Source organism: Nycticebus coucang, chromosome 12 (genome assembly GCF_027406575.1).
Source record: "Nycticebus coucang isolate mNycCou1 chromosome 12, mNycCou1.pri, whole genome shotgun sequence".
NCBI classification, from domain to species: Eukaryota; Metazoa; Chordata; class Mammalia; order Primates; family Lorisidae; genus Nycticebus; species Nycticebus coucang.
Genome location: NC_069791.1, coordinates 51,654,002 through 51,677,665, shown reverse-complemented (window position 1 = coordinate 51,677,665; position 23,664 = coordinate 51,654,002). Strand labels below are relative to the sequence as shown.

Below are 23,664 nucleotides of genomic sequence, written 5' to 3'. Positions count from 1 at the left end.
ACAACGCCTGGCTATTTTTTTGTTGCAGTTGTCATTGTTGTATAGCAGGCTGGGGCTGGGTTTGAACTTGCCAGCCCCTAACCACCGAGCTACCCAAGAACTATTCTATTTTATTTTACTTTTTTTTTTTTTTTTTTAATATATATATATTTTTTTTTTTTTTTTATTGTTGGGGATTCATTGAGGGTACAATAAGCCAGTTACACTGATTACAATTGTTAGGTAAAGTCCCTCTTGCAATCATGTCTTGCCCCCATAAAGTGTGACACACACTAAGGCCCCACCCCCTCCCTCCATCCCTCTTTCTGCTTCCCCCCCATGACCTTAATTGTCATTAATTGTCCTCATATCAAAATTGAGTACATAGGATTCATGCTTCTCCATTCATGTGATGCTTTACTAAGAATAATGTCTTCCACTTCCATCCAGGTTAATACGAAGGATGTAAAGTCTCCATTTTTTTTAATGGCTGAATAGTATTCCATGGTATACATATACCACAGCTTGTTAATCCATTCCTGGGTTGGTGGGCATTTAGGCTGTTGCCACATTTTGGCGATTGTAAATTGAGCTGCAATAAACAGTCTAGTACAAGTGTCCTTATGATAAAAGGATTTCTTTCCTTCTGGGTAGATGCCCAGTAATGGGATTGCGGGATCGAATGGGAGGTCTAGGTTGAGTGCTTTGAGGTTTCTCCATACTTCCTTCCAGAAAGGTTGTACTAGTTTGCAGTCCCACCAGCAGTGTAAAAGTGTTCCCTTCTCTCCACATCCACGCCAGCATCTGCAGTTTTGAGATTTTGTGATATGGGCCATTCTCACTGGGGTTAGATGATATCTCAGGGATGTTTTGATTTGCATTTCTCTAATATATAGAGATGATGAACATTTTTTCATGTGTTTGTTAGCCATTCATCTGTCGTCTTTAGAGAAAGTTCTATTCATGTCTCTTGCCCATTGATATAAGGGATTGTTGGCTTTTTTCATGTGGATTAATTTGAGTTCTCTATAGATCCTGGTTATCAAGCTTTTGTCTGATTGAAAATATGCAAATATCCTTTCCCATTGTGTGGGTTGTCTCTTTGCTTTGGTTATTGTCTCCTTAGCTGTACAAAAGCTTTTCAGTTTAATGAAGTCCCATTTGTTTATTTTTGTTGTTGTTGCAATTGCCATGGCAGTCCTCTTCATGAAGTCTTCCCCCAGGCCAATATCTTCCAGTGTTTTGCCTATGCTTTCTTTGAGGATTTTTATTGTTTCATGCCTTAAATTTAAGTCCTTTATCCATCTTGAATCAATTTTTGTGAGTGGGGAAAGGTGTGGGTCCAGTTTCAGTCTTTTACATGTAGACATCCAGTTCTCCCAACACCATTTATTGAATAGGGAGTTTTTCCCCCAAGGTAAGTTCTTGTTTGGTTTATCGAAGATTAGGTGGTTGTAAGATGTTAGTTTCATTTCTTGGGGTTCAATTTGATTCCAAGTGTCTATGTCTCTGTTTTTGTGCCAGTACCATGCTGTCTTGACCACTATGGCTTTGTAGTACAGACTAAAATCTGGTATGCTGATGCCCCCAGCTTTATTTTTGTTAGAAAGAACTGCCTTAGCTATACGGGGTTTTTTCTGGTTCCATACAAAACGCAAAATCATTTTTTCCAAATCTTGAAAGTACGATGTAGGTACTTTGATAGGAATGGCATTGAATAGGTAGATTGCTTTGGGAAGTATAGACATTTTAACAATGTTGATTTTTCCCATCCATGAGCATGGTATGTTCTTCCATTTGTTAATATCCTCTGCTATTTCCTTTCTGAGGATTTCATAGTTTTCTTTATAGAGGTCCTTCACCTCCTTCGTTAGGTATATTCCTAGGTATTTCATTTTCTTTGAAACTATGGTGAAGGGAGTTGTGTCCTTAATTAGCTTCTCATCTTGACTGTTATTGGTGTATACAAAGGCTACTGACTTGTGGACATTGATTTTATATCCTGAAACATTACTGTATTTTTTGATGACTTCTAGGAGTCTTGTGGTTGAGTCTTTAGGGTTCTCTAAGTATAAGATCATGTCGTCAGCAAAGAGGGAGAGTTTGACCTCCTCTGCTCCCATTTGGATTCCCTTTATTTCCTTGTCTTGCCTAATTGTATTGGCTAGAACTTCCAGCACTATGTTGAATAGTAAAGGTGACAGAGGACAACCTTGTCTGGTTCCAGTTCTAAGAGGAAAAGCTTTCAGTTTAACTCCATTCAGTAAAATATTGGCTGTGGGTTTGTCATAGATAGCTTCAATCAGTTTTAGAAATGTGCCACCTATGCCTATACTCTTCAGTGTTCTAATTAGAAAAGGATGCTGGATTTTATCAAATGCTTTTTCTGCATCTATTGAGAGGATCATGTGATCTTTATTTTTGCCTCTGTTAATATGGTGGATAACGTTTATAGACTTGCGTATGTTAAACCAGCCTTGCATCCCTGGGATGAAGCCTACTTGATCATGATGAATGACTTTTTTGATGATAAGCTGTAATCTATTGGCTAGGATTTTGTTGAGAATTTTTCCATCTATATTCATGAGTGAGATTGGTCTGAAATTCTCCTTTTTGTTTGGGTCTTTTCCTGGTTTTGGTATCAGGGTGATGTTTGCTTCATAGAATGTGTTGGGGAAGATTCCTTCTTCCTCAATTTTTTGGAATAATTTCTGCAGTACAGGAATAAGCTCTTCCTTGAAGGTTTGATAGAATTCTGGAGTGAAGCCATCTGGACCAGGGCATTTTTTAGTTGGAAGCTTTTTTATTGTTTCTTCGATCTCAGTGCTTGAAATTGGTCTGTTCAGGAGCTCTATTTCTTCCTGGCTAAGTCTAGGGAGAGGATGTGATTCCAAATATTGATCCATTTCCTTCACATTGTCAAATTTCTGGGCATAGAGTTTCTGGTAGTATTCAGAGATGATCTCTTGTATCTCTGTGGGATCAGTTGTTATTTCCCCTTTATCATTTCTGATTGAGGTTACTAGAGATTTTACTTTTCTATTTCTAGTAAGTCTGGCCAATGGTTTATCTATTTTATTTATTTTTTCAAAAAACCAACTCCTTGTTTCATTAATTTTCTGAATGATTCTTTTGTTTTCAATTTCATTGATCTCTGATTTGATTTTGGATATTTCTTTTCTTCTACTGAGTTTAGGCTTAGATTGTTCTTCTTTTTCCAATTCCATAAGATCTCTTGTGAGACTGTTGATGTGCTCTCTTTCTGTTTTTCGAATGTAGGCATCTAAAGCGATGAATTTTCCTCTCAAAACTGCTTTTGCAGTATCCCACAGGTTTTGGTAGCTTGTGTCTTCATTGTTGTTATGCTCAAGGAAGTTAATGATTTCCTGTTTTATTTCTTCCTTCACCCATCTGTTATTCAACAGAAGATTGTTTAATTTCCATGCCTTTGGGTGGGGTCGAGCATTTCTGTTAGAGTTGAGTTCCACCTTTAGTGCCTTATGGTCTGAAAAGATACAAGGTAAAATTTCAATTCTTTTGATTCTGTTGATATTTGTTTTGTGTCCCAGGATATGATCAATTTTGGAGAATGTTCCATGGGGTGATGAGAAGAATGTATATTCTTTATCTTTAGGGTGGAGTGTTCTATATGCGTCTATCAAGCATAGTTGTTCTAGGGTCTCATTTAAATCTCTTATATCTTTGTTTAATTTCTGTTTAGAGGATCTGTCCAACTCTGTAAGAGGTGTGTTAAAGTCCCCTGTTATGATGGTATTATCAGATATCATATTGCTCAAACTGAGTAAGGTCTGCTTCAAGAATCTGGGAGCATTTAAATTGGGTGCATAAATATTTAGAATTGAAATGTCTTCTTGTTGTAGTTTTCCCTTGACCAATATAAAGTGACCATCTTTGTCTTTTTTGACTTTAGTTGCTTTAAATCCACATGTATCTGAAAATAAGATTGCAACTCCTCTTTTCTTCTGAATTCCATTTGCCTGAAAAATTGTCTTCCATCCCTTGACTCGGAGCTTTAATTTGTCTTTTGAAGCCAGGTGTGTTTCTTGCAGACAGCAAATGGATGGCTTGTGTTTTTTAATCCAGTCAGCCAATCTATGTCTCTTCAGTGGGGAATTCAAGCCATTAACATTTATGGAGATAATTGATAAGTGTGGTAGTATTCTATTCGTCTTATTTGGTGAGAGTCCATTGCTTAGTTTTATCTTTTGCATCAGTGTGGAGGTTAGGCTCTGTCCTTTGATTTCTGAGTTCTTACTTTGCTGCTGATCCATTGTGGTGGTCAGTGTGCAGAACAGGTTGAAGTATTTCCTGTAGAGCTGGTCTTGTTGTGGCGAATTTCCTCAATGTTTGTATATCCATAAATGATTTGATTTCTCCATCAATTTTGAAGCTTAGCTTAGCAGGGTACAGAATTCTGGGCTGAAAATTGTTCTGTTTAAGTAGATTAAAGGTAGATGACCATTGTCTTCTTGCTTGGAAAGTTTCATTAGAGAAGTCTGCGGTCACTCTGATGGATTTGCCCCTGTAGGTCAACTGGCGCTTACTCCTGGCAGCTTGCAGAATCTTTTCTTTTGTCTTGACTTTGGACAGGTTCATCACAATGTGTCTTGGAGAAGCTCGGTTAGAGTTGAGGCGACCTGGGGTCCGATATCCCTCTGAAAGCAGTGTGTCAGAATCTTTGGTGATGTTTGGGAAATTTTCTTTTATAATATTCTCTAGTATGGCTTCCATTCCTCTGGGGCATTCTTCTTCCCCTTCCGGAATTCCTATAACTCGTATGTTGGAACGCTTCATAAAGTCCCATAATTCTGATAGTGAACGTTCTGCTTTCTCTCTCTTCTTTTCTGCCTCTTTTACTATCTGAGTTATCTCAAAAACTTTGTCTTCTACCTCTGAAATTCTTTCTTCTGCATGGTCTAACCTGTTGCTGATACTTTCCATTGCATCTTTAAGTTCCCTGATTGACTGTTTCATTTCCTTCAGCTCTGCTATATCCTTTTTATATTCTTCATATCGTTCATCTCTGATTTGATTCTGTTTTTGGATTTCCTTTTGGTTATTTTCCACTTTATTAGCAGTTTCCTTCATTGTTTCCATCATTTCTTTCATTGTTTTCAACATGTGTATTCTAAATTCCCTTTCTGTCATTCCTAACATTTCTGTATAGGTGGAATCCTCTGCAGTAGCTACCTCATGGTCCCTTGGCGGGGTTGTTCTGGACTGGTTCTTCATGTTGCCTGGAGTTTTCTGCTGATTCTTCCTCATGAGTGATTTCTTTTATCTGTTTCCTTGCCCTAATTTTCCTTTCACTTCCTCTTGCTCTTTAAGATCTTGTGCCTGTGGACTAAGGGTTACAGGACCAGAAGGGTGAGAAGATTGAAGAGCAAAAAAGGGATGAAAGAAAGGAGGACCGAGTGATAAGAAAGAAAAAAAAAAAGAAAGATAGAGAAAGGAGAGGGGGTGGGGATAAGGAATATTGACAAAAAGAAGAGAGGCACAGAAAGAGGGAGACAGGGCAATATAGGTGTACAGTAGGGTACTTTGACCCAACTTTAAAAAACCCCACCTTCTGGGGGTGCCCCAGTTGGGTGGTTCCCTTGAGGTCAGCAGCTCTTTGCTAACCTGATCAGACACAGTACCCCACCTCCACCAAGTAGAGAGGAAAGACAAAAATGCTATAAATCAAACCAAAACAAGCAAACAGAAAACTTTACGGGGATACAATGGGGTGAAAAACCAAATGATAGCGGTAGAAACACTAGCAAAAATGAAGTTGTAGTTATTAAAAAAGGCAGCAATGGGAAATTATAATTAAACTAGAAAAATTGAGAAAGAAAAAGGGATCTGTATGGAAAAGATTGAAATTAAAAAACAAAAGAACATCAACAACGTCAAAATAAACAAACAAACAAAAAAAAAAAAAAGAAAAAAATACACAACCAAAAACAAAGCAGTTTGTATATGTTATTGAATATTGTCTGGGCAACACGTGGTCTTATGGGGTATGAGATGTTAGTCACAGTTCTGATACGACTAGAGGCAGCTGATTTCTCAAACCCCAGCAGGTAGACACCCTAAATCTCTCTTCAGCCCACTTAAAAGGCACTTTGAACTTGTAAACTTGCTGAGCAGAAGCTTTCCCAGCTTTCTCGCTGGAATCACTGCTTAAGTGGCTATCCACTTACCCAGGGTGCCAAAACAGGTCTCACTCTGCCCCTGAGGGTTAGGGCTGCAAGGCGGCTCAGACCCCACCCTTAGGCTACTTGGTTGCTGGGTTACCAGCTCCCACCCGTTTCTAGCTCTGCGACCCTGAGGGCGGAGCTTGCCGGGGCAGATCACTGACAATGGAGCCGTGTGACCCACCGCCAAACACTATTAGCTCCGTCTGGCTCAGCGGCTCAGACTGGGGCCCTAGACAACGGCCAAAGTTCTCCGCACTCCCGCTCAGGCCTTCCCCAAGGCAGTTCAACTCAGTGCCAAGTCCAAGGACATCAAAACAGTTCACAGGTAAGGCCTTTCTGGTTTGCAGTCTCGCTGCTACTGAACTTACAGTTGTGGGCGGGTTTAGACGGATTGAACACACGCGACCACTTGCCGGTTTTCCACTGTTTTAGTCCTCCTCTTGGGGTCCAGAAGTCTCTTGCTGACTCCCTGTAGCCTCATAGGAGTGATGATAGGCAGTTCCCACCAGCCAGAGATGCCTGGAGTCCTATCTCCCCCGACTCACGGTGCCCAGATGCAAGGAAGCTGTTGCTCGGTTGCCATCTTGCTCCGCCTCCTCCCAAGAACTATTCTAATACAGATGTTGTCAACACTTTAGTTCTGGCTCCTCTATTAGTTTACATAGTCCTTGCCACTCTAAAGATGATGGACCCTCCTGCTAGGCACTTTATAAGCAATTACTTTGTATAACCCAAGGATGGTACTAACACTGCAGGAGCTCATGAGGCCTGGATGTACAGTAGAGATGCAAAATCCATTACTTTGGGTGTTCTCACCTGTTAGACTGTCCCAAATCTTGCGACCAGCCCAAGGGGGTCCCTGCAGTTGCTCTTGTTTCTTCTCTTTTGAATTCACATTCAGACATGTCATCGGGGGTGAAGGTCATTGACTGACTTCTCCCACATCTGAAGAAAACACAGTACACACTGCCTTACTGGACCTGAGGAGGCTTTAGACTTGCTAATCAGAACATTTTTAGCCAGCACATATACTCCCCATACGTCATTAACAAAGATATTTGAGCCTAAGCTTTAACTGAGACCCAATGAGTTAATGAATTCCAAATCGTATCCTTCCTTTCATCAGAGGAATATAAAAGTCTTACATTCCATCCCATTTTCAGCCAGTTTTCCAATTATGCCTACATGTGAGCCATATGTAAGACACTCCACTTGTTCACGCTTTTACTTACCTTCCAAAGAGTTTCATGATACCTCTGGCTTTCTTTTTGGAATCTGGATATGGTGGAGAAACCCGAAAGGGATTATTCCCCTGTGAACCTTTTGGCCAAGAAGATTCACCAGCCAGTTGTAGGTGCTCTGCTGTCTCCTTTCCTGTTTCAGCTATTCCAAGAACAGAATAAAGACTTGATGAATTTTAAAATATAGTATAAACATCATTAGATGAATAGATGTTAATCTCCTTGGTTTTAGTAACTGCTAAGAATTCTTCTTCTGTTGGTCTATAAATCAGTGATCTACAAAGACCACTCTCTAAATATTAAAAATAGAACACAAATGTACATTCTACTCTACAGGTTAGTGTGTGTAAAGTTAATAAATTGAGTACCTGTGCTCAGTGGTTAGGGTGTTGGCCATATGCTCTGGGGCTGGTGGGTTTGAACCCGGCCTGGGACAGCTAAACAAACAAACAAAAATAGCCAGGCATTGTGGTGGGCACCTGTAGTCTCAGCTACTAGGGAGGCTCAGGCAAGATCTCTTAAGTCCAAGAGTTTGAGATTGCTGTGACCTATGATGCCAGGGCACTCTACCCAGGGTGACAAAGTGAGACTTTGTCTCAAAAAACAAAAAAACAAAAAAGGCTTGGCGCTCGTAGCTTAGTGGTTAAGGTGCCAGCCACAGGCACCTGGGCTGGTGGGTTCAAATCCAGTCCAGGCCTCCCAAACAACAATGACTACTACAACCAAAAAATAGGTGGGCGTTGCAGTGGGCGCCATTGTCCCAGCTGCTTGGGAGGCTGAGGAAAGAGAATTGCTTACGCCCAAGAGTTTGAGGTTGCTGTGAGCTGTGATGCCATAGCACTCTACTCAGGGTGACAGCCTGAGACTCTGTCTCAAAACAAAACAAAAAACTTGAAATTGAAACTCCTTGATTAAAAGAGTGTGATAGGATAGCCATAGTCTTTCCTTAAGTAACTTGAATTCACAGTAAAATTAGTCTTCACAGTGCTGCAGAACTTGGTATGTTGGTTACCTTCTGCATCCTTTAAAATCATTTCCTTTAGCTTCCTGAAATGGCGTTCTCCTTGATCTGTTAACTGATAGTTCCTCCATTCTGCTCCAAGTTCACTGTGCAGGATCTCTTGACAAGACCACCCAACTCTAAGCTCAGCACTAAATAATGGTTTTACTCATTTATAGGTAGGTGGCTTTAAAATCACTGGGCCTTGGCTCTCTCTCCAGCATCAGTATACGGATATGCATATTCCCCATTCAGTGTTGTTGATCCACGTGAAGTATATGTAGATACATAGATACTCACGTGGACCAACAACACGTGGTCCATGTGGGTATATGCAGATACCTATAAAAGGCAATAACATCTATTGGAGTAAACTAAAGGAACTTTTCCAGTTCAAATTCTACAGCCATGGTGGATACAGGTGCCGTGGAAAATGTTGCCTCGCTTATTCCCACTTTAGAACCTTCATATTTCTAGTCTTTTTGTTTGTCTTTGGAAACAGTCTCCCTCTGTTGCCCCAGCTAGAATGCTATGGTGTCATCATAGCTCAAACTCTTGGGCTCATGTAATCTTCTTGCCTCAGCCTCCCAAGTAGCTGGGACTACATGCACCCACCACAATGCATGGCTAGTTTTTCTATTTTAAGTAGAAATGGGATCTCACTCTTGCTCAGGCTCATCTTCAACTTCTTTTTTTTTTTTTTTTTTTTTTTTGGCCGGGCTGGGTTTGAACCCGCCACCTCCGGCATATGGGACCGGCGCCCTACTCCTTGAGCCACAGGCGCCACCCTCATCTTCAACTTCTAAGCTCAGGCGATCCTCCTGCCTTGGCCTCCCAGAGTGCTAGGATTAGAGGCCGAGGCCACCGCACCCAGCCATATTTCTATTTTTCATTTTGAAAACTTTTACTCTGCTGTCTTGTGCCCTACAAAGAGAAAAACTGGGCTGCCTCTCTTCCAAAATCACTTCGGGGGTGACTTGTCCATAACATGTACAGTTCTGCTGTTACTGAGTATTGTTTTTTCTTTGACAGAATCTTACTCTGTTGCCCAGGCTGGAGTGCTGTCAGACTAGTTCACAGCACCCTCAAATTTCTAGGTTAAAGCGATTCTCCTTCCTCAGCTTCCTGAGTTGTTGGGACTACAAGTGCCCAGCATAATGCCTAGTTAATTTTTCTGTTTTTATTAGAGACAGCTCTTGCTCAGGCTGGTCTGAAATTCCTACCCTCAAAGGGTCCTACTGCCTCAGCCTCCCAGAGTGCTAGGATTACAGGCATGAGCCACCACACCCAGCCTGCTGTCACTAAATATTACTTCCATCTTCAAAGCAATGGACTATGTTCCCCTAAGAGAAGTAAGCCTCAAATTATCATCTTTGATGTCTTCTACAAACCTTCTAAAACATTCTTTCTGTAAGCTGCGGAAAATTTAAGTGTGAAGAAGGACTGCAAGGACTTGGGAGCTAGTGTGTGATGATATGCATTTCAAGGGTGAAAGAGCCGGAATGTACAATGCCAGGGCATTCCTGCCCTGCACCTGTAGAGATGCTGTGTACTTCAGAGTCCTCTCAGGGCTACACACAAGGTGTCTTTAGCATTGGTTAAAACAGTGTTTAGGCTTGGAAGGTAAGCCTCTACAGAGTCCTTCTTTGCAGAAAGTGAAATGAACACTCTGGAATAAAGAACTGTTTTTTTCTGATTGCTGCCAGCTGTTTTTCTAGAGATCGCAGGTGCCAAGAGTGGAGATAGGAAGGGTTTGGAGCACAGTGCTGGTGCGGGTTGGCACGCTGGGACACGATACCTAAGGTGGGTGCACTAGCACATCATTTGTGATCTTCACTCCCCCACGATGCACGCAGCCAAACAGAGGACACGGGCTGACAAGATGAAACACGGAGCAGACTCCTCCTCACAGACACACACGCTGGAGGACCGCACCGCACCGTGCTGCCAGTGCTACACACAGGCTCCACCGACAGACTGTCAGTGCTAAGTTACCCACTATGGAAACAGATGGGAAACTACAAAGGGAATCACTTTTCACTAAGTTTATGCCATAGGAGAGAGCAGGCTGAGAGTCTGTATCTTCACACCACTAAATTAAATCTACCAAAGCATTTTTTGCTAACTTTCCCACCAAGTCATTAGCTTTCATTTCTGACAAAGAGAAATAAATAAAGGAATAAAGGAATGAGGGAATAAGGGGAAGGGAAGAGACTGTTCTTTTCCTCCTTCTGAAGGAATCAGGACAAAGGCCTGGCAGCCACACGCACCCAGTTTGTGGGCACTTGCTGTCCTCTTCTTACTCTTCCTTTTAAAAAAACCACAACCAAAGGAAGATCTGGCTTTTCTAGTGTCAACGGGGTCATCATCGTGTCCCGGGGCTTTGGCAGGGAGGCTCCCAAATGGGCTGCTTCCTGCTGGAAGTTTATCCTGAGAGATAGATGAGAATAATGAAATTCAGCATCAAGGTGCATCATCATAAGTACACACCAGGCTCAAGATTAAACAATCATAGTGCAGACATGAACTGATTTAAAAGAATGACTGAACTAACACATTGATTACCAATAGCAAACACCACATTAGAATCTGAAAAAATCAATTCTGAAGGCTACGTAAGAAACAACAACAACAAAAGCATCAAGACCACCACCTTCACTGTTATTCTATACTAGTGTGTTCAGGGACTTAAGTATGTAGGATGGGTAGAGAAAAGTTCAAATTTTATTTGTTATCATTCCTCAAAAGATATGGAGATACTGCATAACTGGAATAATCACCAGCAGATGTCTTACTTTTCTAACAATTATGACACAGATTTGGCTATACTACAGTTCACATACATAGATTGTCACTATGTCAACAGAAGCTCAATACAATTATTTTACAAAGCAGCCATTAGTCCCAAGCTTCTCTATCAGCAATATAAGGAGATTCTACCCCCGTTACTGTAAATATTCTTCTCAAAGGAAGAAAAAAATGAAGGCACAATCAGAAAGTGTTTATTCTGAGCTTTTTGGTTATTTGAATTGGCAAGTATAGTAACAGAGTATGTCATATTGTTTTAGTATTATGCAAAGATGCTTTGGTTTGCTTGTTCTCATTTTTCTGACATCTCTTGCCTTCTTTTTCTCTTTTTGCAAAAGAGGATAGAAGGCCCAGGGCATCCAGGTCTGCTGCTCATAGTAACTGAAATTTTTTTTTTTCTTACCACCAGTGACCAAGGAGGAGACAGTAACTGAAGGCTTTTGATGGCACAACTTAGTGGTATTATAATCAACGTTTCAACACTCATGTCAAAATCATGTCACCATTTATTGAACTGACAAGACAAAAAAGACTGTAATTACTGCTGTTACCACTGACTGCTTTGTCATTTCTAGCTACCCGTGACTCTGGCGCTAAGGCCCAGCAGTCATGAGCCTGCTTTTGGACTATACCCTGCAAAGGTTATTGATTAAAAATCAATGGTGAGAATAATTTTATTAAATCTTAAAAATTCTGAAAAGTTTGCTTTAGATGGACAATGGTTTATAAAATAACCTGCTAGCAAGCTAATAAGGGGTTTCTGTGAGGTCTATGGAAGTCTAGTTACGGTCATAAAGAACATCAAATAGCGTGACTGGGAGATAATCACTTCTCAATTTTGTTATGTTAAATTATTAATAATAATTCCATGGCATTTAGTATGTTCACAGTGTTGTGCAACCACTACCTCTGCCTAGTTCCAGTTCATTTCCATGGTAAAATCCCTTGCCATTAAACCGTGGCTCCCCATTCTCCCCTCCACTCACCACTCTGCACACTGTCTCTATGGATTGATCTATTCTGGATACTTCTTATAAATGAAATCAAATAATATTTGACCTTTTTGTCTGGCTTCTTTCATTTAGCATGATGTTTTGGAGGTTACAAGGGTCTGGGTTACTGGAGATATTTAGGCAATTTACATGTATTGGAAGTTGAATACATTCCTATGCTGTAATCTGTAAAAGTTATCTCTGAAAGATTCTGAAGAGACTCCTTTTCCTGGTTTTGTTTTTGAGGCAGAGTCTCACTATGTCACCCTGCATAGAGTGCCATGGTGTCACAGCTCACAGCAACCTCTTGGGCTTAAGTGATTCTCTTGCCTCAGCCTCCCAAGTAGCTGGGACTACAGGTGCCCCACCACAGCAACTGGCCATTTTTTTGTTGCAGCTGTCATTGTTGCTTAGCAGGCCCCGGCCGTGTTGTAACCTGCCAGCCTCCATGTATGTGGCTGGCACCCTAAGCACTGAGTTATGGGGTCGAGCCTATACAAATCTTTTAATTATTTTATTTTATTATTTATTTATTTTTGAGACAGAGTCTCACTTTCTTGTTCCAGTAGAGTGCTGTAGCATTATAGCTCATAGCAACCTCAGACTCTTAGGCTCAAGTGGTCCTCTTGCCTCAGCCTCTCAAGTAGCTAGAGAAGTCAAGCTCTGAACTGTTTGGGCCACAGGGAGTCTTCTTGATGGCTCTGCAGAATGGCTGTGCAGGGCCTTACTGAAGCTCCCTTTTCTCATAGCTGCCCATGGAAGCCAACACTCTCACCTCACCCCTGGGTCTCTCCCCACAAACTCTCCCTTCCTCACTCTTTCATTGTGATTCTCTGATGAGCATATGTTTGTATATGGACATGGTATCAAAAACTTAAAAAGGAGAAAAAAGAAAAAAAGGTAGTGGCCTTCAGTGAATGATCCTAATATGTCTATCTCCGTGATTAGCATGCTTTAATAGTTTACTTACTAGTAGCTACAATACTCTGTCCTATTTTTCTTTTGACTATTACATTAGCAGTCCTTTTCAGTGTTGCTATTTGTCCTCTATTTTTATTTTCGCACAAATACCAAGTAGGGATATACTGTGACTTATTTCATCATTCCCATTTTTTCAACAAATATTTAACGTGCACTTAAAATGTGTCAAGCACTGTGATAAGAGCTCAAGATAGAATAGCTAGTGAAATAGGCAAAGCCCTGCGCCCTTAAAGTTTAGAGTCTTCTGGAAAAGATGCAGTTAAACGAACAATAAACTAAAATGTAAGTACCCAGGCAAGCAAGGGACAGTGAGGCAGGAGCATGAAGTCCTGGCTACTTGATTTGCTTCTAGTCCTATTTTATTAGTAACACTGCAGACTATTTTCATAATAGCTTTTCTCACTTTATTTATTTTTGAGACAGAGTTTCACTTTGTAACCCTCAGTAGAGTACTGTAACATCATAGCTCACAGCAACCTCAAACTCTTGGGTTCAAATGATCCTCTTGCCTCAGCCTCCCAAGTAGGTGGGACTATAGGTGACCAACACAACACCTGGCTATTTTTAGAGACAGGGTCTTGTTCTTGTTCAGGCTGGTCTTGAACTCCTGAGCTCAGGCAATCCACCTGCCTCAACCTCCCAGAGTGCAAGGATTACAGGCAAGAGCCATTGTGCCTGGCCTGCCTTTATTTATTTATTTAGACACAGGGTCTCACTTTGTCACCCTTCGTAGAGTACTGTGGCATCATAGCACACAGCAACCTCAAACTCCTCAGCTTAAGCGATTCTCTTGCCTCAGCTCCCAAGTAGCTGAGACTACAGGCACCCACCATAGCGCTATTTTTAGAGATGAGTTCAGGCTGGTCTTGAACCTCTGAGCTCAGGCAATCTACCCACCTTGGCCTCCCAAGTTCTGAGATTACAGGCATGAGCCACCGTGCCAGGCTTGGCCCTCCTTTAATTATTTTAAATTTGTCAAATGCATCACTCTACCCAGGGCGACAAAGTGAGAGACTCTGTCTCAAAAAAAAAAAAAAAAAATATATATATATATATTGTCAAATGCAATTCTGTAAGTTACAAAGATTTACATCAACTTCTTCTTCTTTTTTTAATCAACAGCCTATTTTACTTATTTATTTATTTTGCAGTTTTGGCTGGGGCTGGGCTTGAACCCGCCACCCCTGGTATATGGGGCCAGCGTCCTACTCCTTGAGACACAGGTGCCACCCTACATCAACTTCTAAACTATAAAATCTTAGTTTCATTTATTTGTTACAATGTTTTTTAAAGTCTCCATTTTGGGTTTTACATAGTACTTTTAATACTTTATATTCATACTACTTAGTATTTATCATTATCCCTGACATCTAATTATTTTCCTTTAGAGAAAACATATGCCCTTCTTAAGAGTCTTTTTTTTTATAAAGAAACCAGACATTTATTTCTCCACCATCCACTTTCAATCTATATCCATACATGCACATATGTTTACATGGCTATAAAGACAGTAAACCTATATTATGCCTTCTTTTTATTATATAATATGCATTTTCAACATGGCAAAAAAAAAAACTTTATAATTATGGTTCAGAGAAGCTGAATCGAACAAATTAGAATCCTAAATGAATAACAATGGCACTGAGGGGGTGATAATGTAAACATAACCACTCAGCATTTTTTGTTTCTACAACTAAAGAAACAAATTGTGTTTCCTGGAAGCAGCCCTCCCATCTTAGCATGAGCTTTTCTGAGTCTTAGGAGGGACAATTTCACTGTTTATTCACAAGCCATTTGTTCACTGAGTTTCCCTTTCTGAAACAGGTCCTCAGTGTTCAGACAGGACTATAATACAGAAATACATTCAAACAGCAAAATCTACTATAATTCTGTGGGTGATGTACTGTATGCAATCTTTCACCAGTACATGCTTGTTGATAAAGACTGTAAGAGCTCCTGCCAAAAAGTTATTTTCCTGATTTAAAAACTTTGATTCTACTAAAAGTTTATGTACAGTAAGGTGGGAACTCCTATTAAAGGATTCCTCATACCGATTACCTACTGAATACATTCACAAGTTCTTTCTGGTTTAAGCATTCTGATGCAGAAATGGATGGACATCTCAAGGGGAAGTTCTTTCTTCATGCTCATGTTTCATTCCAGTGTATGTGTTGTCATGTTTGATATGGACTGAATCATCCCCGAAGCTTTTTTTTTTTTTTTGAGACAGAGTCTTACTTTGTCACCCTCGGTAGAGTGCCATGGCATCACAGCTCACAGCAACCTCCAGCACTTGGGCTTAGGCGATTCTCAGTCAGCCTCCCGAGTAGCTGGGACTACAGACGCCCACCACAACACCCGGCTATTTTTTTGTTGTAGTTTGTCCAGGACTATGTTCAAACCCACCACACTCAGTGTATGGGGCTGGCACCCTACTCACAGGTGCTACCCCCTGAAGCTTTTTCTACATTTCTTACCATCCTTTGTTGTCTCCAGACCAAAATGAACAGAGTTAGCAATAAGGCTATGGAATGTCTCATGTTCATCAATTCACTGGATAGCTTAAAGAATTTTGCTGGGCATAAAGGCTCACACCTGTAATCCCAGCACTGTGGGAAGGCAAGGCAGGAGGATCACTTGAGGCAAGGAATTCAGCCTGTGCAACACAGCAAGACCTCATCTCTTAAAAAAAACTTTTCTACTGACCAGGGAGACATCCCATCTAAGACACACCTCCTTCATGTAGAATTCTGAGAGCACATTGGAAGAAGAGTGTAGCCCACATGCATTATGTTTCCATGGGCTTATTTCCGGGTGTGTTCTTTGATGTTGGACAAGAGATGAGCTCTGAATGTTTTCCCATATTGAGGACACTGGCTGAATCCCTCCCTGCTGTGAAGTCTCTGATGTACTGCCAGGTGAGAGTTCTGCTTGAAGGATTTCCCACATTCTGAACACTGGTATGGGGTCTCCTTAGTGTAAATTCTTTGGTGCTTGGTCAGACAGGAGCTGTCCCTGAAAGCTTTGCCACTTGATTACACTCATAGGGCTTCTCACCAGTATGAATCTTCTAGTGCCTGATGAGGTATGCACTCTCAATGAATGTTTTCCCACACTCTACATTCATAGGGTTTCTCTCCAGAATGGATCTTTTGATGTACAATAAGGTGAGAGTTTCGATTGAAGGACTTCCCGCACTCTGCACATTCAAAGGGCTTTTCTCCAGTGTGAGTCCTCTCGTGCTGGGTGAGGTATGAGCCATCTCGGAAAGCCTTTCCACATTTGCTACACTCATAGGGCTTCTCACCTGTATGGATTCTCAGATGCACAATAAAGTGGGAGATGTCAGTGAAGGGTTTCCCACACTCATTACACCTATAAGGTTTTTCCCCTGTATGAGTTCTTTGATGCAAGATCAAGGATGAATTTCTGTTGAATGTTTTTCCACATTCTACACATTCATAAGGTTTCTCACCTGTGTGAATTCTCTGGTGCTGTGTTAGAGCTGACCCATCACTAAATGCTTTCTCACATTTATTGCATGTATAAGGTTTCTCGCCTGTATGGATCCTTTGATGCACTATCAGGTTGTAGTTCTTGGAGAAGGATTTTCCACACTCATTACAGGTATAAGGTTTCTCTCCAGTGTGAGTTCGGTGATGCAAAACAAGGGAAGAGTTCCGTTTGAAACATTTGCCACATTCGGTACATTTATACCGTTTTTCTCCCAGGTGATTCCTCCTGTTTTCATTAAGAGATGAGCTCAGGGTAAAAATGTCCCCGAATTCCTTACCCTCATACAGTTTCTTGCCCCTTTTAATTATTTTCTTATGGCCAACGGAGGTAAAATGGTTAAAAGATTTAACACTTTCTGGGTATTTATAAGATCTCCCTCTCATTTGACTTCTTCCAAATTGAACAACTTCTGTGGAATAGTTGAAGGCTTTTTCATAGTCATTACTGTCAACCAGTTCCCTTAGCTGCATAACTTTTGGGACAACTGTGTAAGGCTGAGTCACAATCCAGACTTCTAACATCTGAATCATGTACATGAAAACCATTTGTCATAGGAACTGTCTGAGATGGTGAACGGTGTGAACTTGCATTCAAATGCCCCCCCCCAACCATCCTCCCCTAAAAGGGAGAAACAGGGAACCTCCCTTGGAAATCCTTCCATTTCTACAGCACAAGATAGTTTTTTTTTTTTTTTTTTTTTTGTAGAGACAGAGTCTCACTTTATGGCCCTCGGTAGAGTGCCGTGGCCTCACACAGCTCACAGCAACCTCCAACTCCTGGGCTTACGCAATTCTCTTGCCTCAGCCTCCCGAGTAGCTGGGACTACAGGCGCCCGCCACAACGCCCGGCTATTTTTTTTGTTGTTGCAGTTTTGGCCGGGGCTGGGTTTGAACCCGCCACCCTCGGCATATGGGGCCGGCGCCCTACTCACTGAGCCACAGGCGCCACCCCAGCACAAGATAGTTTTTCTTCAGGAATATTCTGGGCTGTCATTTTCAGTCTCATGCCCCAGGCTGCTTGTACACTCACTGGATAAACAGCATGAGTGGCACTTCAGAACAAGTTATTCCAGCTGTAGAAAGACGCAGAATGGCTCCCACCATAAAACCTTTCAACGCTGCCCCGGTGTCCCCGGTGTCCCGGTCCCTCACCTGGGTCCTGCTGCCCTTCTTTCGACTTCTTTTCTTTTCTTTTTTTTTAAGACAGAATCTCACTTTGTTGCCCTTAGGGTGCTCTGGCGTCATAGCTCAAGGCAACGTCGAACTCTTGGGCTCAAAGCAATTCTCTTGTGTTAGCTTCCCTGGTAGCTAGGTCTACTGGTGCCTGCCACAATGCCCAGTTGTTTTTATTTAGAGGCGGGGTCTGCCTCTTCTCTTAAGAGTTGTATTTGCAAAATAAATGATGTTATTTTTATATCCTTGAAATTATTCTTTTTTTTTTGAGAGTCTATGTCACCCTCTGTAGAGTGCTGTGACATCACAACTCACAGCAATCTCAAACTCTTGGTCTTAAGAGATTCTCTTGCCTCAGCCTCCCAAGTAGCTGGGACTATAGACACCAGCCACAATGCCCAGCTATTTTTTTGTTGCAGTTGTTACTGCTGATTTTAGCTGGCCCAGGATGGATTCAAACCTGGCTGCCTTGGTGTATATGGCTGGCGCCCTACGCAATGAGCTACGGGTGCCACCCAAAGTTAATCTTTTCTTGAGAAAGTGTCCCTTTGTTCTCTTCATTCAGGTGTACCAGGGAAGAACACTTCTGATGACATGAGCTGAGCCTGACTGTGGTGCCTGCTTAGATCTGCAGGTGGTCAGGTCAGCCATGAAAACACACATTGCCGTAGCGGGTAACTGTAGCCATGCTCTCAGTAGGATGAAACACCCGATGCACTTGAGCAGATCCAACTCTGGAGAAAACTTCAGAGATCTTGGTGTTAGGCCAGGTAGCTACAGCAAAGCCCCTGTCTCTGTTTCCTAGTATTTCATCTCTCAGGATAGCAGAGATAATCCCAGACGTGAAAGCAGCCAGGAGCAGGAAGGAAATAATGTGTCTATAGAGAAAAAAACCATCATTTCACAGTTAAGATTGCCATGAAGCTACCTCCATCAGAATTTCCAATGACCACAGAAAGGATGTGCTATGGAATGAATCCTTTCTCTTATTTGCCACCTGAAAATACAGAACAGGTCTGAACTCTGGAATATTTTCTAAATTCACAATGGTGGGGTTCCCAGTGCTTGGCACCTTCTTTTGTGCACACAGCCATGATGACAACTGCTAGCACTAGGAGGGTGTACACCTGGGTGGGAAGAGAGCATGCTTGCCGTTTCATGTCAGTAGTGTTCGGAGTACATGCTTTCTGAATGGGACTATCTCATGAAATTGCATGGAATTCTCAAAATGGTGTTACAAAATATCCACATAAATATTTAAATTTCATCTGAATACCTTTTCTTTTTTTGCCACCACCAAAGACTCCACATCCTTTTTCATTTTTTGTACTTCAATATCTAAAAATGACACAACATCAAGTTAGAAGTCACTTTAGTTAATACATGGAACAATAACGAGAAGCTACTTATCCTTTAGACTGAAATGTTTTAAGGTTGATATGTTAATGATTTGTTTTTTTTTAAAAAGGGCACAATTGTTGCGTGTGGTGGTTGACACCTGTATTCCTAGTACTCTGGGAGGCTGAGGAGGGAGAATCGATTAAGCTCAGGAGTTTGAGACCAGCCTGAGCAAGAGCAAGACTTTGTCTCTACTAAAAATAAAAAAACTAGCAGAGTGTTTTGGTGGGCTCCTACAGTTGTAGCTACTGGGGAGGCCGAGGCAAGAGGACTACTCAAGCCAAAGACAGGTTGAAGTTGCTGTGAGCTATGATGCCATAGCACTCTACTCAGGGTACCAGAGTGAGACTGTCTCAAAATAATAATAATAATAAAATTAAAAGGGCACACTTAACCCCCAGATTTTGTCTTAGGGAAAAGGTAAAAGACGAATACCTTCTGTCATTCCAGAAAGAAAATAAGGTTATATGAAAGCCAACTGTCCTCTCTCACAGCAACAACAAAATCTTCATGGTGAACACTGAATATGAAATTTCAGTATTATAGCAATAAAAACACAAGACTTTCTTTTTTTTTTTTTTTGGCCGGGGGTGGGTTTGAACCTGCCACCTCCTGCATATGGAGCTGGTGCCCTACTCCTTTGAGCCACAGGTGCCACCCACAAGACTTTCCTAAAAAGGAACCTATAAAGCAGTGAATGAAAGCAATGAATGGCACATGTAATGAAAAAGCAGAGAAAATAATTTTCAGTAATAACCAAGAGAGAGGCACAAACAGTAAGAGCCTGGTGGAGTGTGATATTTACAAGTGTAGTCATGCTAAGAACCTGGATGTAGTTCCACAAAGAAGGATAGTAAGTATTTGTTTCATCTATAAACTTCAGTTCCAATAGTATTTTTTTTTTTTGAGACAGAGTCTCACTATGTCACCCTGGGTAGAGTGCCATGGCATCACAGCTCACAGCAACCTCAAATTCTTGGGCTCAAGCGATTCTCTTGCCTCAGCCTCCCAAGGAGCTGGGACTACAGGTGCCTGTCACAGCGCCCAGCTATTTTTTTCTTGTTGCAGTTGTCATTGCTGTTCAGTTGGCCTGGGCCGGGCTCGAACCTGCCAGCCTTGATGCATGTGGCTGGCGCCGTAACCACTGTGCTACAGGAGCTGAGCCCCTTTCCAATAGTATTTTAAAACAGATTTCAAGACATGAAGGCCAAACTAAGCTGAATGTGGTTTTCTTTATAATTTGACATTCAAATACAAAATCATGTTACTTGAATTAAAAACTTAAAACATTTTAAAGATGAAAAGTCACCCCAAAGTGAAATCACAAAGCAAACAATTGAAACAGAGAAAAAAATTTTCAGCTAATATTGCCTGTTCTTGAGTGAAAAAAACAACAAAAAAAACTAAGATAATTGGTAAAATAGTGGTACATCATTCAGCACTGATGTATTATTTATTTATTTTTTACCCTTGGTAGAGTGCTGTGATGTCACAGCTCACAGCAACCTCCAACTCCTGGGTTTAGGAGATTCTCTTGCGTCAGCCTCCGGATTAGCTGGGACTATAGGCACCTGCCACAACACTCGGCTATCTTTTTTGTTGCAGTTTGGCAAGGGCCAGGTTGGAACCCGCCACCCTCAGAATATGGGGTCGGCGCCATACTCACTAAGCCACAGGCACCACCCTATTATTTATTTATTTATTTATTTATTTTTTTGTAGAGACAGAGTCTCACTGTACCGCCCTCGGGTAGAGTGCCGTGGCGTCACACGGCTCACAGCAACCTCTAACTCTTGGGCTTACGCGATTCTCTTGCCTCAGCCTCCCGAGCAGCTGGGACTACAGGCGCCCACCACAACGCTCGACTATTTTTTTTTTGTTGTTGCAGTGTGGGCCGGGGCTGGGTTTGAACCCGCCATCCTCGGCATATGGGGCCGGCGCCCTACTCACTGAGCCACAGGCGCCGCCCTATTATTTATTTTTTTTAGATATAGTCTCACTCTATTGCTCAGGCTGGAGTCCCATGGTGTCAGTATAGCTCACAGCAACTTCAAACTCCTGAGTCCAGGTGATTCTCCTGCCTCATTGTCCTGAGTAGATAGGACTATAGGCTCCCCCCACATGCCCAGCTAATTATTTTTCTATTTTTAGTAAAGAGACAGTATCTTGCTCTTTCTCAGGCTGGTCTCAAACTCTTGAGCTCATTCAATTCTCCCTCCTTAGCCTCCTAGAGTGTTAGGATTACAGGTGTGAGCCCCTTGCCTGGTCCAATTCAGATATATTCTACAGGAACTGAAAATTCAATGTCTGGGGGAAAGAGCTCACCAAGGACTAATTTGGATGTTGCATTAAATAATCCTGGCTCCGTTATCAGCCTGGATGATATCTCCGTTGTAGCAAAAAGATACATTCAAAGGAGCTTCTAATGCAGATCTCAGATAGTCGACTTCTAAATAATGAAAAGCAAAACAAAATTCAAAACTACAGAGAGTACCAAAAAATGTATACAGGGTTTAAAGAAAAAAGTATCCTATTCATGCCTGTCACATGGTGATGCTAGCATTCATTTGATTAATGCCATCTTTTGAGTGAACATCATATTACATACTGGTACCACAATTCAATTCAACTTCGAAAGTAATACACAGATAACAGGTCTTAAAATGTGTATACATTGTTTGCCACCTCTGGTATTTTTCAACTCTGGTAAATCTTTAAAATAGTGGGTTTCACAGGAGTATAAGAGTTATTTTCTCCTCTGACCCTGTATCATCTCAAACACAAGGAAAATGTGTTCCTATATCCACCACTCTGTGTATTAGGATACAATAGGGTACACAGAGTAGAGGAAAAGGGCTAAATCAGACAAAATCCCCAGATTTTTTTCTTTTTTTTTGTAGAGACAGAGTCTCACTTTATGGCCCTCGGTAGAGTGCCGTGGCCTCACACAGCTCACAGCAACCTCCAACTCCTGGGCTTAAGCGATTCTCTTGCCTCAGCCTCCCGAGTAGCTGGGACTACAGGCGCCCGCCACAACGCCCAGCTATTTAAATCCCCAGATTTTTTACCCCTTGTTTTGATTGTTTAGCCTTCGTTTTGCATACTTTGAAAAAAAAAATGAAGGGCTTATCAATGAAGTAAGTCTACATCTTTTGCGAGAGACGTTTTAAAACACATGCGAAGAACAGTGCAAGTAGTACTTCTGGTGAATGTGAAGGCTGATGAAAACACACTCAGACTTTACTGTTTTCTTTGAGCTTCTTATTTAAGTGTTTTCATTTCACCTATACAGGAAAACAATTGGAAGGCAGCATACATTGCAACAATAAATAATATTTTCAAAGCACTAGTCTCCTTTCACCTAAAGTGAAGGAACTCTATCTTCATAAAACTAAACATCAGGTACTATTTTGCGACTTTAAAATAATGCTCTATGTGAGGATGGAAAGAGAATGTGTTGTAATTAATCAGAAGACCTAAGTTTGAGCTGTTACCTTTTGTCATGTCATCTTTCTGAACCTTGACTTTCTTGCATTAAAATTAGTCTTTCTTTTTTTTTTTTAATTGGGACAGAGTCTCATTTTGTTACCCTCAGTAAAGTGCTGTGTGGTCATAGCTCACAGCAACCTCAAACTCTTGGGCTCAAGGGATTCTCTTTCTCTCACTTTTTTTTTAGTTTAGTAGGCCAGCAGCAAGTTGCCATGAGGTTTCTAAACACTTGCTCTCAACCCCTGTGGTTACCTGGTGGTGCACTGCTAACAAGCAGCTCCCAGACTGGTGCCAGTCCCCGAATCAGACTCGGGGTAGCACTACTTTAATATATCTTCTAGCCTACAAGTTCTGTGATTCCATTGTATTTTTTATTTTTATTTTTTTGAGACACAGTCTCACTTTGTTGCCCTCTGTAGAGTGCCATGGTGTCACAGCAACCTCAAACTCTTGGGCTGAAGCGATTCGCTCTCTTTTTTTTAGTTTAGCAGGCCCCAGCCATGTTTGAATCTGCCATCCCTGCAACATGAGACCAGTGCTCTAACCACTGAACGACAGGTGCCCCCACTCAAGTGATTCTCTTCCCTCAGCCTCCCAAGTAGCTGGACTACAGGTGCCTGCCACAATGCCTAGCTATTTTTAGAGACAGGGTCTTGCTCTGGCTCAGGCTGGTCTTGAACCTATAAGCTCAGGAAGTCCACTTGCCTCTGCCTCCCCGAGTGCTAGGATTACAGGTGTGAGCCACCGAGCCTCATTGTATTCCTTTTTTTTTTTTTTTGCAGTTTCTGGCCGGGGCTGGGTTTGAACTGGCCACCTCATGCATATGGGGCCAGAGCCTTACTCCTTTGAGCCAGAGGCACCACCCCCTCATTGTATTCTTAAAAA

General features: G+C 41.6%; 2 pseudogenes; both read right to left on the bottom strand.

Annotated features, from left to right (window-relative positions):
* Positions 1-11,718, bottom strand: part of LOC128561959 (liprin-beta-1-like) — a 31,627-nt pseudogene extending 19,909 nt beyond the window's left edge.
* Positions 11,719-15,992: 4,274 nt separating this feature from the next.
* Positions 15,993-17,725, bottom strand: LOC128562096 (zinc finger protein 329-like; annotated as a pseudogene).
* Positions 17,726-23,664: the final 5,939 nt, after the last annotated feature.